This window comes from Sus scrofa, chromosome 4 (assembly GCF_054392235.1).
Source record: "Sus scrofa isolate SSC_HxYL_T2T_F1_AM1 chromosome 4, Sscrofa_HxYL_maternal_Yorkshire_Landrace_v2.0, whole genome shotgun sequence".
Lineage (NCBI taxonomy): Eukaryota > Metazoa > Chordata > Mammalia > Artiodactyla > Suidae > Sus > Sus scrofa.
In genome coordinates, this window is record NC_139386.1 from 104,519,110 (window position 1) to 104,531,447 (window position 12,338).

Here is a 12,338-nt window from a genome sequence, read left to right on the forward strand (position 1 = left end):
GCAGGGACTGGTTAATTCTGCTTCTGGGATTTCAGCAACATCGCTCGAGTGTATCTGAGCTCCTCCCTCTGTGAGAGGCTCTGCGGTGTCTGAAGAGGCTGGACTCTGGAGATGGACTGCTGTGTTCATAACCCCAGCTCTGTCCCTCCCGAGTTTTATAATCCTGGAAAGTAACCTAACTTCTGGGAACCTCAGTTTCCTCCTCTGCAAAGAAGAGATAAAAGTTGGGGCTACTTCACTGGGTCATTATAAGGATCAGATGAATATACATATCATTTACATAATAATATAAAGTCGTAGGACAGTGTTTGATACAGAAGTGCTACATGCACTTGCCATTGATTTTTTATTTTATTTATTTATTTATTATCTTTTTGGCATTTCTTGGGCTGCTCCCACGGCATATGGAGGTTCCCAGGCTAGGGGTACCATTGATTTTTTAAAAAACAATATCCTCATTTACTGAACATTTACTGCATGCCAATCACAAATTTACAAGAACTTTAGGCATTTTAATCGTCATTATCAACCCTATGCATGAGTCAGTAATATTGTCTCTATTTAATGTTTGAGAAACTTGGTCACAGACATGTTAAATGATTTGCCAATTGTATTTGCTATTGTTATAAGAGTTATTGTTCCCTCAGCCCTTATCTTCCTAGACATAACGGGATCTGAATTCTCAGGGACACTGCTTCCCCTATTTCCACCTCTGACTCAATCTCTGAAAATGTCTGAATTAAAAAAGATGCCAGTCCTTTCTGGGCAAGTGTGATCTGGAAAAAGCGAAAATGGCTCTGCCGACATTACACATAATAGGAAACAAAATCTGGTGAAAAGAGATGAGACGATGATACAGGAAATCAAATTTCAGTATAAGTTCAGCCACACTGGACATGCTGTCCACTTCACTGGGTCCCAGTTTTGTCATTTCTGCGGTGAGTGGTGATCCCAGAGCTTCCATTCAGAGCTGACATTTTTTGACTGTGTTCTGATTTACTTTGAGCCGTGATCACTCAAGATTTTTTTTTTTTCTTTTTATGGCCACACTTGCAGCATATGGAAGTTTCCAAGCCAGGGGTCAGGTTGGAGCTGCAGCTGTGAACTACGTCACAGCCATGGCAACAAAGGATCCAAGCCGCATCTGTGACCCACACCTCAGCTCGTGACAACACCAGATCCTTAACTCACAGCACAAGGCCAGAGATGGAACCCACATCCTCACAGAGACAACATTGGGACCTTAACCTGCTAAGTCACAATGAGAATTCCTGTGATCACTCAAAATTTTGAATTTCAAACATTTAGGTTTAAAGCCTGATCATAAGCTCTCCTGATCATGGTTTATGACATACAGCAGGTTATTCTTCAACACAATGAATCACAAATTATCTATTAAGCTTTTAAAAGAACTGATGAATCATATTTTTTATTATATGTACATGAGGATTGATAATGTAGGAAACCATAGCAGAATGTCAAATAAAAATACACACGTCATATAAGCTGATCTGTATTTAGGCTGTTGTATATAGCTAGCTATGTAAATCTGTCTACTTATATTTTATGATACATATATCTAGTTATATATGTTAGATAAATCTGAGATACATATAAGATACCAACCTATTTCCAAGATCCTTGAGTCACTAGGAATATATACAACACTGCACTTAAGAAAAAAAGGTATTTATAGTTTTAAAAATTTTATGAAATATGTATCTATAGATCTATAGAAATATATTTTGGTATATAGATTATATAGATATAACCACTGACTGTTACCGGTGATTATTTTGGGGTGGTGACATTTCAGATGATTATCTACATTCTTCCTTATGGTTTATGTATTGTATTGAATTTTTTTTCACATTGAGTATTTATTATTTATATAGCTGAAAAAAATCCTTTTTATACTAAAGAGCAACTAAAGGACACTAATTCAGAAACTGATATAAAAAGATAAAATTATTAAAGGGAAAAATTAACCAAATGTCTGATGTAATGACTAAACAAACACCAAAATCTCCTTAGATTTCTTACCTCTGACACTTTTTTTTTTTTTTTTTTTGCTTTATTTTAGGGCGGCACCTGAGGCATATGGAAGTTCTGGGGCTAGGGGTCAAACTGAAGCTACAGCTGCTGGCCTACGCCACAGTCACAGCAACGTGGGATCCGAGCCGTGTCTGCAACCTACACCAGAGCTCACAGCAATGCCAGATCCTTAACCCACTGAGCGAGGCCAGGGATCAAACCTGCATCCTCATGGGTACTAGTCGGATTCGTTTCCCCTGCGCCACAAAGGGAACCCCTTCTAATACATGTTTTTAAATGCAGCATTTTAGATTTTTGTTTGTGGTTGAGTTCTAGTGCTTCTTGGATATTTCATAGGACCGACTACAACTAGGCAATGCCAGAAAATGTTCAAATCTGGGACAATTTAGTCTTTTGAGGACAATCAAGTACTTTGACACTTGGGTAACACCTTTCGTGTGTGTAGACCTCATTACCTTTAGTTTCACAAAACTATCCAATTCACCACATTTGTACTGCGTGTCTCAGTGTTTTAATACTGGGGCACCCTTACATTGGTCCCTCATCTCAACCTGTACCCCTGACAACACACACACACACACAATCTCCATTTGGAAGACAGCTCCCTTCCCAATTGCAGTCCTGCCCCTGTGCTGACCCACAAAGTGAGGCAGGAATGTGTGGCAATTCGATGTGGAAATTCGGGACTCTCCTTCTGCAAATCCTTTACTTCGTCTTGCCCATCTCCCTGGATCAGGTTCTTGGGGGCACAAAGGGTCTCAGTTCTGGCTGCTCTGGGGGTGCGTGCAGAGGGAGGTGAGAGTTAACATCACAGGTGCTGGCGCCCCAGGACTACTTAGGATCTGCTCATGCGCCCCTGTGGCTTCAGGTAAGGACCCCCCCAGAAGCCAATCAGGAAACATCCCACTTGGCTGGAGAAGAATTTCCCTTAGTCTCATGCATTCCTCTTGCCTGAGCTCACTCTCATTAAAAAAAGGACTTGACACAAAATACTCATTTGGTGCTTAATATAATAGCAGTATGAATATTTACTAAGCACCCATAAAGTGCCAGGGGCCAACGTAAATGCTTTACATGTGTGGGCTAATTTAACCTTCACAACAGCTCAGTGACATAAGAACTTTTATCACCCCCTTTTACTTGGGAAAAAACTGAGTAATAGGAATCACTGTAAGTCAGGCAATGAGTCAGTAGCTCGGTAAAATTCAAACCCTGGTCTGTCTTTGCCTCGAACCCAGGCTTTTAACCTCTGATCTGTACAGCCACACACTGTTCAAAGCTGTAAACAAGACAGACTTTGCCCTTATCTTCATGGAGCTCACAGTCTCATAGGATGAAGGGGCAGAAAAAAGAGTTTATTACGTGTGTGAAACCTGAGTGAGAGAAGAGAATGCAACATTTCTAGCACTCACAGCAAAGAGAGCAAACCGAGGCTGGCCAGATGGTTCACCTGTATTTGTGAAGCCACATTCTAGAATATTTTGTGAACATAAGTCTAGTTTAGAAAACATCACCTGGCTTACCCAACACCTTGTCTGAATCTGCTGTGAAGGGGCTGTAGGCACTTGGGTGATTCGAACTTAACCTTAGCTGGGGTCAGTGGGTAGGAACAAGGTGAAGCAGGAATGTGTGGCAATTCGATGTGGAAATTCGGGACCCTCCTTCTGCAAATCCTTTACTTCATCTTGCCCAAGAGTCTTGGAATTCCATCTGACAAGGAGAGCAGGAGATTCTCTTCTCTCCAAAACATTTCATTTGGCAAATGTTTGAAGATTCTAAACTTGATCAGTGATCTACTACTGAGCCTTTGTTTGAGAGGAAACAGATTCCTGTTGGAATAATAGCACAAGCACAGCCATTCGTCAGTTTCATCTCAAGCCTCTTTCCCTTTCTAAGGCTCAGTGCAGAAGATTGCAGGCCAGAGGCAGTAGAAAGGGCTAATCATGAGTGTTGGCCTCCTGGGATAGAAATTTAATTTCAAAAAAAGTACATGATTATTCATATTTCTCCTTGTCTCCATGAAAACCAAACATTATATTTTTTCCTAAGTACTCTGACAAGTAAAGGATCTTTCCCCCTAATCTGTTCCTTACAAAGACAGCAGAAGATAATGTCAAAATATATTCCAACTGATGGTGCTTCTTCAAGGCAGGAAAATAGATTGCAACTTTATTATTTATTGAGGGAATGGTGAAAGTTAAAGGTCTCACCTGAAGCTTATAATTGCCAAGTCAACAATTTTGGAAAATTTCAACCAAGTTCTGTGCTGCCTGATAACCGTACAGAGTGCAGTAAAAGAAAGGAACTTTAAGTTGGAGTCCAAAAGTCTGGGTTCTAAACCTGTTTGTTAACTGCTTGACATCGACCAAATTCTTTAACCTCTCTGTTCTTGAGTGCCTTCCTCTGTTGACTAAAGATCATACTCACCCGACAAGGTCATTTAAAGGATTAATATAATGATCTCAAGGGGCCAATAAATGATATCCCCATTCTCTGCTCAAGCTAGGAAAAATGGGAGAAAATGGTACAGGGACCAGGAGTAAGGAGGTCAATATCTTTTCTTATTGATGAAAGGCTTAGCTTAGGGGGTATGGCAGCTTGGCTTTTCTCCCCAGTCACCTGGCAATGCTGGATGGATATACCCCTGTCAAGTAGTGAGCATGGAGGAGCAAGCCCACAGGCAAGGCAGCTCCACAGGAGGAAGGGAGGGACGGGCTGGGCTACCCTTGACCATGGAGCTGCATCCTGACTTGTGTCTGTCAGAGGCACTTTCAACCTTCCGGGGCCCCTTCTTCCATAAAAAAATATTAAAATCTATATATGCATTGGCATTAAGGTGAATATATTAATATTATATTTTAAAACACATTCTTTGACCTATCTGAAACATTTCTATTTTTTTCTTATTTTAAAAGAAATTAAAGCATGTTTTAGGTTTAGGGTAGGCCCCTAAAAGCATTGTGGACCCTGAATGGATAAGTCAACCCTGGGTGCTCAGTTCTTGTTCCTAAATTTCCCAACTAAAGAATTCCTCCTCCCTTCTTGGGGAATATTGTGTGAGACCAAAATGGAGTCACTAGGTGTTGTTCCAGATGGAGACAGGAATTCAGGGAACAGGAGGCTCCCAGACCCCCATGAGCATAAAGTGCTAAAAAGAACTATGTGATGCAGCCTAGACCGTGACTAACGCCAAGGCGAATAAGATGGTCTCTGCCTTCAAGAACTAATTATGACCCAAGGCAGAGGGAAATAAGTACAAAATTAGAGAACAAGTCATGTGCTGAGGGAATTTCCAGAAACAGATGCTTGAGGTAGTGACATTTCAGCTTGGTTTTGAAGGATAAAAGGTTTTAGTAGACAAGGTAGGATGGGGTGGGGTGCAGAGGTCATCCTGGACAGTGAGGCCAGTTAAAGATAAGGATTCCCTAGAAGACGGGGATGCGCTGGGGACCGAATTCAAAAAGCATCCGCTTACCATATTCTTCTGGCTCCCGGGGACTCTCTGATGTGTTATTGTTTCATAACAATGGGTGGGAGGGAGGACAGCGTTCATTCACCATCTACCATGTGCCCAGTGCTATAGAGGCATCGCCTCATTTCATCTTCAGCCCTGTGGTTTGAGGTGGATCATTATCCCCATGTTTTCAGACAAGGAAATTGAGACCCTGAAAGTATAAATGACAACCCAGGGCCCCAGAGCCTAGTTGGCATCAGCAGAAGCCAGAACCCAGGGGTCTTAATTGCCAGCTCAGGGCTCTGTTCTCAGCTCCTTGGAAATTTCAAGGGGTTTTCCGAGAACTACACAAAGAGGAGTTCTTGTGATTCTATTCTAGGCAGACCGTTGTCTCAGAGCTTGGTTTCTGGTGTTCTTCTATGCACTCTCTCAGACTCCTGGGATGTTTCTCCTCTCCTCACCCTGATCGCCAATCTGTGGAGGGCTGTGCCTGCCTGCTTTCATCTGTGGACAGCACAGCTTTCCCTAGCTTCCATGCAGGATCCAGATCTCTGCTGCTCTAGGGTCTCTGCTTACCATTCCCCAGGAGAGGCTGGTTGCGGGCACCCAACCATGGGTGCTCCTGTGTGCTTGTCCTGAGACCACATTGGGTGGGCTAACACAGAGTGGTTGAGCAGCTAATATATTTAGTAGGCACCTGCTCTGTGCCAGGCACGACGCTTAACACATTCTTACACATCGTTTCACCCTCTCAACATTCCTCTGACATCGGCATTATTAAAATTGCACAGATAAGGATACTGGGCCTCAGAGAGATCAGGTAACTTTTCCAAGGTGATACAACTTGGTGGTACTGGAGGCAGGATTTAATCCCTGCAGCCTGTCTCCAAACTCTCACTCTGAACCACAATGGGTTTAGCCTCTTAAAATTCCTAGAGCATCACGTTAGGTCTTTAATATTTGTGAGAAATTGGTCTCTGCTTTGTTCCAACCAATTTCAGTTCCTCAAAGTTCTTCAGCATTTGGAATCTTTTCTTTGCTGTCTTTCAATTCATCCTTTGTCGGCATGCCTTTTATTCTCTTAGAATTTTGTCATTTGGTTGTTTCTTGTTCAGAAATTATTCTCTTATATCTGTATTTCAGCCATTCCTTTTGTTATAGTACTTTCGTTATTTAATATATTTTTTTAGCCCCTTGCTTTTTAAAATTTTCTCCTTGCAATGGCCAGAGGGTAAGGCTAGAAACTTGCATGTGGAATTCTTGGGCATGAAGTAACCTCAAAAATTCTCTCCTTTCCTTCCAGCAGAACCAAGCCAGGAGGAAGCCTCTGTGGCTTTTCTCTCTTAGTATCCATCCCTCTTCCTCATCACATCAAAATTCTGCTATGGGGGACTGGTCCTTCCTTGTTGATATTAGAGAGAGTATAGCATGGGGACACCATAGTACCTCAGCTTGAATCCCAGCTCTGCCACCAGAACATCTGTGCAAACTTGGACTGGAAATTCAAACTCTTCAGCTCAGTTTCTTAATCATAATAGTATCTGTCTCACAGGGTTACTGTGAGAAGAAAATATGTGTAAATATAGTGCTTAGAACAGTGCCTGGTAGAAAATGAACACACCATAAACATTAGTGATTTGTATCATTAATCTTTTCCAAGGCTTGGCTGAGAGAATGTTCTTTCCCTGGAATCTGAATCTTGAGCAGAATGACAAAAAGACAGAAAGCCATTAAAGCTGATTTACTTGGATAATTGTGCCCTGAAGAAGTGGGTAATCAGTTTCTGCTCACTGAAACCTAGGGCAGTCCTAGTTCTGGTCCTTCTTGAATCTGGATCTTCAGAAATTCCTTTTCTTTGCATCCCACTCCCAACACTCTGCCAACAAATACTCCTGCCTCCTCATTTCGCTTTTCCTCTCCAGCTCTTCTCCTTCTCCTTCTCCTTTCTCTCCTCTTCTTCCTCTGGCTTAGAGTACTAAGCATTGGTTTCTGATACTTTTTGCCAAAACATATTTACTAAGCAAGCATCCCTTGAAAAGGGCCTCCTAGCCTTGGCAAATACTTCCATAAAACAGCTCTCTCTCTCTCTCTCTCTCTCTCTCAATTGGTAAACTCTATTTTTAAATTTTTTTTAATTTATTTTTTTGTCCTTTTGCCATTTCTTGGGCCACTCCCGCGGCATATGGAGGTTCCCAGGCTAGGGGTTGAATCGGAGCTGTAGCCACCGGCCCACGTCAGAGCCACAGCAACATGGGATCCGACCCTCGTCTGCAACCTACACCACAGCTCACGGCACCGGCAACACCAGATCATTAACCTACTGAGCAAGGGCAGGGACCAAACCCGCAACCTCATGGTTCCTAGTCGGATTCGTTAACCACTGCGCCACGACGGGAACTCCTCAATTGGTAAACTCTAAAAGTACTTCCTCAGCGTAGGCAGAAAGACTTTATGGGACTCTGAGCCAGAATATTTGTGTTTAGAGCCTGGCTCAGTTATTTACTTGCTGTGTGGCTTGGACAAGTTGTTTAACCTCTATGCCTTATTTCCTTTTCTGTAAAATAGAAGATAATAATAGTAATCACTTCATGATATTGTTGTGAAGATTAACTGTAACAATACTTGTGAAGCATTTATTTATTTATTTTTATTTTTTTTGCTTTTTAGGGCCAAACCCTTGGCATATGGAGATTTCCAGGCTAGGGGTTGAATCAGAGCTACAGCTTCCAGCCTACACTACGGCCACAGTAAAGCCAGATCCAAGCCACATCTGCAACCTACACCATAGCTCATGGCAATGCTGGACCCTTAATCCACTGAGCGAGGCCAGGAATCGAACTCACAACTTCATCGTTCCTAGTCAGATTCGTTTCCACTGTGCCACAATGGAAACTCCTTGTGAAGCATAGATGCCTGAGAATAAGTTGTTAGCCCCTTCCTCCTCCTCACTTCCACCTCAGCTCCTAGCTCCAGTCTTTTGAGCTGCCCAGAAAGAGCTAATCTACCCCTTCATGCCAACCTCTCAAATACCAAGATGCCCTGTTAATGTCCCCCTCTCCTCCAGGCTCAGGTCACCCCACACTTTCCTGACCTCACTAGGACCCCCTCCCAGTCAGGCCAAGCCCCTCCCTATGGACTGTACTGATCAAAAGATCCCAACCCTAGTCTTCAACTTGCCTGCCTCATTACTTTATCAAAAATAAAACACAAACAAACATCTCACAAGGCTTTGTGTTAAAATCTACCCACTTCCTCCTACCCCTGGGGGAGGCTCTGTGCCAACAACTTCTGGATTCCAGAGTCTTTGAGCCTGACTCCACCATCTGAGCTGAGGGTGGAGACCAGGGTCAGAAGGAGGATGACACATGAAGGCCCATGGTCACAACAGCAGTGGGAGAGACCTTGCCACCTCCCTGCCTAGCTCCACCCTGGCTTGTGCAGAAGCTGATACGCTTCCCACATTTTGCCTGCTCTGCCCTAGAATCACGGGCACAGCTCTGTGCTGAATTGTTTCTGGTTGCTGACATACCACTGACAAGCCTGAATGCTTTCCTCTCATAGGAAGTGCTTTTTCCACCGCATGGATAGCAAGAGTCTGACAGATAATAATATTGGTTGTGTGGTGCTTTGTAGTTTGGAACACATTAGTTTATTACAATATTGTGATGGATTTGTCAAAGCCAGAGCAGCTTGTTAAAAAAAAAAAAAAAAAAGAATATCCTTTTTACAAGAAGGACATTGAGGCTGGAGAGGTGAAGGGACTTGCCCAAGTTGCAATAGCTACCTAGCAACAAGGCTTACATTTGAGATGAGTTTGGAGTTCTTTGTGACATGCCTTGTCCTGAAGGCTTTGGGGCTTCTGTTGGATTATTATTCCTGTGACTGCATCACTTTGCAGCAACATCCAGCAGCCTCTTTCTCAATGGTCAGCAGAGACACCAAGAAGCACGTGGCCTGTGAGTCCTTGGATATGGACTTTTGAGTGTAGAGATATAGCTTGAGATCTGAAAGACTCGTTAAATCTGGTAAAGCTTCAGGTGTGGCCAGGAGAGACCAGGAACAGAACTGGTGGACTGGAAACCATGTTGGGGGAGAGTCAAGTTCCCTTGTCTATTTATCCTCCCACTTAGGAAGGGAGCCTTCTGACTGAGGGGCTTGTTCTTTGAGAACTTAATGGAGATTTTAAAGAAAATAAGTTCTTTGCTGGCCTCTGCTTGGATTTTCTTGGATTCAGGGCTCCCAGGATGAAAGAGAAGTCCAGGATTCAGTGGTGGAAAGCTGCAGGGGTGTTCTGCCCAGTTCTATCTTTGAGCAACTATGCATCCTTCATCTTCCAGCCTTGGACTGGCAGTAGGAGCGAAGTTACTGGCCCTAAGCTCTACCTGTGATTATTAGGTCAGGGGAAGGGGAGACTAGAAGCAAGGAACAGGTGGCCAAAGCAGAAGTGATTTTATATTGGGTGTGATCCAGGATAAGGCAACTTGGAAACCATCCTGTGGACCCCTGAAAATTGGAGGAGAGTCCTGACTCATCCCTCCCCTTGGCTCCCTGCTGCCTGTGGAGCAAATTAATGCGGTTTGCAAAGCTCTTAACAATCTGGCCCCAAACTCTGGCTTCTTTGAGAGACAAGCTCCCATATAGCTTTTGGCCCAGCTGTGTAGAATTATCTTCTGTTTTTAAAAATGCCACTTCCTTCTCACCTCGGCCTTTTGCTCAGGCTGTCTCATGCTGCCTGGGGTGTACTTGCCCCATTTCTCTGTCTGCAGGACTTCTGCTCAGTCCTCAAGACATCACAAGTGTCACCTCCTTTGTGGAGCTTTCCTGGCACTTTTATGACGTGCCTCTTTCTCAGTTCCCACAGCCCTTCTCATATTTATTTTGTGTGCAATTTATTTTGTTGTTGAGGGAACAGATAGTGAAACCAGACTGCCTGGATTCAACTCCCAGCTCGACCACTAACTGGCGTGTGACCTTGGACAAGGTCTCTGTTCTTGCTTTCCTCCTATGTAGAATGGGATTATAAGACCTGCCTCACAGAGTTATTATGAAGGTTCAATGAGCCGATGTGTAATAAGGGCTTAGGTCACTGTCTGGCACTCTTCAAGTGGATATTTTTAGTTATTATTATTATTATCATCAATATGCACTTGAAATCACCTATCATGGTATCCTCCGATTCAGGTCTATGTGCGCTCCAACCATCATGACTTGGCCACTTGCAGGCCCAAGTCAATAAGCCAGACTTGGAAGTGAATGGAAATATCTCTCTGCACCCTCGCGTGTGGGCAAATGGATGTGGTCATGCATGGTTCTTGATTTCCGCTCTATGTTCCTCTGAAATCAGGCTCCAACTGATCCCTTTCATGGCACTCACCGGCACCTTCCAGCATGCATCGCCCAGCCCCCTCAATCCAGACAGACCCATCAGATATCAAAATGTCCCTGTAGACTTGGCTATCTAAGCTAAGACAGCATTTTCCTTCCAAATAGTTCTCCATGCCTGTGGGAGTCCCATCTAGCAACACTACCCAGTTGGTTCTCAGAGGGGTCTAGGAGCATCTGGAACGTTATTACACATTTAAGTTTTGGTCTCTTTTAATGCAAATGCTACACTTGAATCACTTGAATATCTAGTTCTCAGCACAGTACCAAACTGTGCATTCTTTTAAATGGATGGATGGATGGATGATGGCGCAAATGAGTAAATAAATGGACAAGTTTTAAGTGAGCCATCCCTTAGCATTAAACCCACCCTATACATTCCCACAATGCAGTGGTATATGAGGTTGATTGCACCTGGATTTTCTGTTACTGACAGCTGAAAGCATCCTAATTAAAACATACCTCCAAGCATTTGCTTATTTCTATTCTGATCTGGAGTATCCTTAAGTTTTCAATACAGTGCCACTGTCTTGAATAAAAAGGATCTAAGAACATATTTTGTGTTCCCAGACTACTGGGTGAGTAAGGGAGGGGAGCAGCTACAGGAGCCTAACAGTTGGGCATCCAAGAGCAACTTCAGCGTCTTCTAGACTTTGGCTTGGCATGGAGAGAACCAATCACTTAGAATCATAGAGATGTTGACTTTTAGAACTGGAAGGAACAGTCAATGTAATTTAACCCGATACCTTCCTTTAGCAAGATGGAAACTGAGAGTCAAAGTGTATGAGTGAATTCTAAAGGACACTTGACTCTTTAAATGTCAATTAGGACCTGAGCTCAGGTCTCCTGAGTCCAAGATTTCTCCCCAGCCTCTCGCTCTCCCCATCAGCCTTTGTCCTCTCATAGGTCCTCACAACCACAGGCAGAGCTGGTACCTCAACCCCAGGGATGCTAGGAGCCCATGGAAACCTAGAATGGATGTGGGAGGCACTGGTTAGTATTGTTCTGGGGGCAGCAGGCTTGATGGCAGTGACAAGAGCTTTTACAAAAGTCGGTTTAGCTGTTCAGGACTTAAATATCTACTCCTGTTTCCTCATAGAAGTAATCTCCCAAGGTTTCGAAGGGTTTTCTCAGGATCTGTCAAGGTCACCCTTATCTTCCCCAGTGTTTCACCACTCACCCAGCACACTTCCTTTTGTGTGTTATGTATGTGGTGGGGAAGGGGTTGTTGAATAGGGGAGGCTAGTATTTTTTGTTTTGCTTTGAATTGTTTTGTTCAGAATTCTGCATTTTTCCCACGAGCTCTTTGCAAGGCTTTGAAACCAGGGCTGAGAATCACATGGAGTAACTTATTTGGGGCAGAAAGAGGAATGTGTCAGGAGCACCAAATTACTTTCTCTTAGAAATTAGAAGGGCACAACTTATCATCAGCATGGTGATATATTAA